General features: G+C 50.8%; 1 pseudogene; it reads left to right on the forward strand.

Moving 5' to 3' along the window:
• The first annotated feature begins 324 nt into the window (after positions 1-324).
• Positions 325-4,864, forward strand: LOC139262197 (ferritin heavy chain B-like; annotated as a pseudogene).
• Positions 4,865-5,154: the final 290 nt, after the last annotated feature.

Raw genomic sequence — 5,154 nt, forward strand, 5'->3', positions numbered from 1 at the left:
AACAACGAGACATTTTCAGATTCGAGGGAGGTCAAGGAACCCAAAGACAGTGACATCACCGAGACTGATCTCCCAAACCTGCCTGTTATCCAAAGCTCTGATTGGCTCTGGGTCTCGACCCCGCCCCACATTCCCTCTTCTTTGTTAATTGGTGCCTGGAATCAGGGAAGATTCCTAACTGGCTCTCAGGGATTGTCAATCATCATTGGTGATGTCACTCCCTGTTTGAATGCAGACTGTCCCAGTAGTATAAATACAGGAGCATGTGTGAGAAAGGGTCAGTGCTAGAACTGTGTAGGTGATAGTGTAATTTAGATAGCGAAGATGGCCTCCCAAGTGTGTCAGAACTACCACCAGGACTGTGAGGCTGCTGTCAACAAGCAGATCAACATGGAGCTCTATTCCTCCTATGTTTATCTCTCCATGGTGAGTCTTGTATTCCTTGTTGCTGCATTCTGAAAGGTTGGCAATTCTCCAGTTCCATGAACTGGCTTTAAGCTATATTTCTCTGGACTTCCTTCCCTGGGGGAGAAGAATCTTTGGGCAGTGAGAGCTTCAGGTGTGTAAGACAGGGGATCTTGTTGAGTTAATAGACTGCTCCATGTAGCAGCTGCTCTATTGAGGTTTAATATCTGAAACCAGCTCAGCTGCTGCTTGAGTGTGTGACAGAAGAGCACAAACCTGGTCAGGGGCCTGTTGACCTGAAACAATGTTCAGTTTCAGTGGGGGGACTGTAGTGAGTGAAATGTTGGCAGGTCCTCACTAGTGTTCTCATTAATTGGAGGTGAAGTACTGAGAATCCTGGTGTTGGAGCCTTGCTCACTGCTGAGATCTCTTACACTATTGCCGACTAAACTACTAGAGGATTTTTCTCACTCCATGTCCAAACTTGGATTAGAATGGAAGAATAATTATTTCTATAGTGCCTTTCACTACCTTGGTTAAAGCAATTTGGGACATTCCAATGAAGGTGTTTCATGTTTCTAATGTGGGAAATGCAGCACCCAATTAGTGCACAGTAAGTTCCCACAAACTGCAATGAGAATGATCAGATCACCTGTTTTAGTGTGGTTTGAAATAAATATTGGCCAATGGAGCCTTTCCTGCAGACGAGGTTGACGGGACTGGCTCTGCAAGGGCCGGGCGTGGAGGTCGTCCTCTCGGCTTACGCTGATGACGTGCTCCTCGCGGTAGAGGATCCCGCTGACCTGCGGAGGATGTGTGAGTGCCAGGAGATTTACTCGGCTGCATCCTCTGCCAGAATCAACTGGGAAAAATGTTCCGGACTCCTGGTAGGTCAGTGGCGGGTGGACTCCCTGCCGGAGGAGCTCAGGCCTTTTGCCTGGAGCACGACCCATCTCCTCTATCTGGGATACCTTAGCCCCGACGAGGAAGCCTGGCCGGCGAACTGGCAGGAGCTGGAGGCCAAGGTCGCCGCTCGCCTAGGGCGCTGGACAGGACTGCTCCGAGTGCTGTCTTACAGGGGTCGAGCGCTAGTCATAAACCAGCTGGTGGCTGCAATGTTGTGGTACCGGCTGGTCACTTTGACCCCTCCCCCTGCGTTTGTCGCCAAGATACAGAAGAATCTGGTGGACTTCTGGAACAACAGGAAGCACTGGGTCTCTGCGGCGGTCTTGAGGCTCCCGCTTGGGGAGGGCGGTCAGTCGTTGGTGTGCGTCAGCACCCAGCTCGTGACTTTCTGTCTTCAGACCCTGCAAAGATACCTTTACGTCGAGCCCCCTCCTGGGTGGCGTGCTCTGGTGACTTATTCCGCCAGCAGCACGGCCTCAACTACGACACGCAGCTCCTGTTTGTGAGTGTGGGGGCATCAGGGCTGCCCTCCGGGAGCTGCCTGTCTTTTACAAGGAACTCATCAGGGTCTGGAACAAAGTCTCCACCAAGCGCAGCTCTCCACCGGCTGGAGTGGCGGCCGTCCTGCAGGAGCCGCTGCTCGGGAATCCGTACCTCCACGACGGAGGTTTTTTTATGGCGGTCGGACGAGAGGTGACCAGGGTCAGGGACCTGCTCGATGGCAGAGGAGCGGGCTGGATGGCGCCAGACACGCTGGTGTGGCGCCTAAATTCTGCCAACGCCCGCCACGCGGCCGATGCCATCGAGTCGCTAAAAAGAGCTCTGGGCCCCGACTCCGTTAGGTGCATCGAGGAGGCTCAAGCACGTGGGGAGATCCCGTCCGAACTGACCCCCGTCCGGACGGAATTCCTCATCGGTGCCAAACCCCGGAACCTCCCTCGGGGGCCGGCACCTCAACTTGAGCCGCCTCGGGGAAATCCCCTCCATGCCTTTCAGTTCCGCGCGGAGGGGTTTCCTGTACGGGCTGCTCCTGCACACTCTCAACTTTGCCATCCTCGCCTGCCGTCCGGACACGCCATGGCGTACCATCTTGCCGTCCGGAGGAGGCGGGGGTCCCCGATGGAGGGCACTCTACTCAGGGGTCCTCCCACTATTTGTCGGGGACTTGGCCTGGAGGGTGGTGCACGGAGCAGTGCCGTGCAATAAACTTTTAAGCCGGTTCACGGGCTCCCAGGCCGCCTGCAATTTCTGCGGTCTGGAAGAATCCGTGTTCCATGTTTTTATTGAATGCACGAGGTTGCAGCCCCTGTTTTGTTATCTAAAGGGGCTGCTCCTGAAATTCTGGCTGCACTTCAGTCCCACACTCCTGATCTTCGGGCACCCTGTGCGGAGGGGAGCGGGTAGGTCCGAGGGCCTCCTCGTAGGACTGCTCCTGGGCACGGCCAAGGGTGCCATCAGCCGGTCCAGGCAGCGGGCGGTCGAGGCGGTCGTTCAGCCAGACTGCCTGCCTCTCTCCCGCACATACATCCGGTCCAGGGTGTCCCTGGAGATGGAGCACGCGGTGTCCACCGGTACGCTCGCGGCCTTCCGCGAGAGGTGGGCACCGGAGGGACTGGAGTGCATCATCACGCCCGGCAACCAAATTTTAATTTGATTTTATGTTTTTAAGTTAATTTGTTTTAATTGCCGGTGCTTTGTGTCCCCCTCCCCTTTATAGGGAGCACTTGGAGAAAAAATATGTTTTTGTGCCCAAAAAAAAACCCTCAAAAAAACCACAAAAAAAAAATAAAAGGGCCTGTAAATGTTTGGTTTTTCCCCCAGATCGGGGGGGGCACGGTTTAATGTTTTTTGTTTACTCCCAAAAAGAGTTAAATATTGGCCAGGACACTGCAGAGAATGCCCCTGCTCACTGCAGTAGTACCTAGAATATCATTCAATATCATTGCTGATCTTGTATTCACTCCACTTCCTGCTCTGTCCCATATCCCTTGATTCCCTTGGTATACATAAATCTATTGCTCTGTCTTGAATATAATTTGAGACTCCACAACCCCTGGGATCGAAAATTCCAAAGTTTCACCACCCTTGGGGAAGAAATTCCTCCTCATCTCAATCCTAAATGGCTGACCCCTTATTCTGAGATTGAATCCTGGTTCTAGACTCCAGCCAGGGCAAACTTCCACCCTGCATCTAATCCTTCAAGCCCTGTAAGAATTTTGTATTGTGAGATCACCTTGTCCTTCTAAACTCTAGAGAAGAGGCTGAGTCTGCTCAAACTCTACTCCCTTGAGATCTTTCACATCCACCTGAGCAGACACCCTCTGTTTAATGTTTTGTGTGAGTGACAGAGTAGAGGAGGTATTTCTTTTCCAGGAATAGAATTTTGTTTGACTGGACATGAAATATAATCCTGAATGTTAGTTTATAACTTTTCTTTGCTGGTTGAACCTTTCATCCTGTTATAGGCAGGTGAAGCTCAACTCCAATTGATGAAGTGAATGGCATTTTGTTAGTTAACAAATGATATCTATTTTTGAAGGATTAAGAATTCCCTAACTGGGGGAAATAATCTTTCTTTGTATATGAAGATCAATGTCTAAAGAAGCTATTTTAAATTCTCTCTGCTGTCCTTCTACTTTGACTGGGATGATGTTGCCCTGTGTCACTTTGCTGAGTTCTTCAAGGAGCAGTCACATGAACGTGAGCATGCTGAGAAACTGATGGAATTCCAGAATCGGTGAGGAGGCCGTATCATCTTGGCGGACATCAAGGTTGGATTTCATAAGCGTGTGGCTGCCTGTCTGGCTCCCCTTAGACTGATTGAAACCTCTATTTTCCTTGTACTGTCTCGTGTATTTTGTTTGTTCCATTGTAAATTAACAGCCTGTCACTTTCCGCTTTAGAAACCAGAGCAGGATGAGTGGAGCAATGGTCTGGAGGTGATGCAGAGAGCTCTGCAGATGGAGAAGAATGTGAACCAGAGTCTGCTGGATCTGCACAAACTCTCTCCACTGGGGGCACTGACCCTCATGTAAGTTCCTACATGTGGGTTTCTGGGTAAGTTGGAGGTGGTGAAACATTGCTGTCCTTGAGCTGTTTCAAAAGTGCTCCATGCCCAACAGCTTTGTTTTTTGAGGGGGGGGGGTCTCCTGGATTCTTCAGGGGGTGGGGGAGAGGACTGTGAAGTTGGCTTACTGTGGACATTGACAAGTAAATGTGTCCCAATGTTTCCAGGATCTAAGCTCACATTGTACAGGAGTTACTGGATCATTTGAGCAAATGTACATCAATCTCAATTGCCCTGCTTGACTATTCTCCAGTCCAAGAGGATTTAAATCTCAACTCCAGGGGAAGGTCTGATCCTTGATATCTGCTGCTGGACATAACTAGTTTCCCTCAGTTGTGTGACTTCCTGGAGACCCACTACTTGGATGAACAAGTGAAGATGATCAAGAAGCTTGGAGATTACATCACCAACCTGAAGAGACTGGGAGCCCCTCAGAATGGTGTGGGAGAGTACCTGTTTGACAAGCACACCCTGGGGGGAGAGTGACTGAAGCTTGTGTTTATATAATTGTGAGCTTATACTGTAGAGAATGTCAGCTTGTCTTTGTGCAGGCTGTGATGTGAAATGCAATTAACTGTAAATAAACTGTCCAATATTGGACTAGGTTGTCTCCTTGTAAATTTGAGTGGTTGCTTATTGTCAGAAGGAGGGAGCCGGGCGGGGAAGGAGGGAGGCGGCCGGTGGGAAGGGAGGGAACCGACCGAGCGCGGGTGGTGGGAAGGGAATGGAGCCGTTCCAGACGGCTGGAGGGAAAGAGAGAAGGCTGCAGGAAGCCT

The sequence above is a fragment of the Pristiophorus japonicus genome, chromosome 4 (assembly GCF_044704955.1).
Source record: "Pristiophorus japonicus isolate sPriJap1 chromosome 4, sPriJap1.hap1, whole genome shotgun sequence".
NCBI classification, from domain to species: domain Eukaryota; kingdom Metazoa; phylum Chordata; class Chondrichthyes; family Pristiophoridae; genus Pristiophorus; species Pristiophorus japonicus.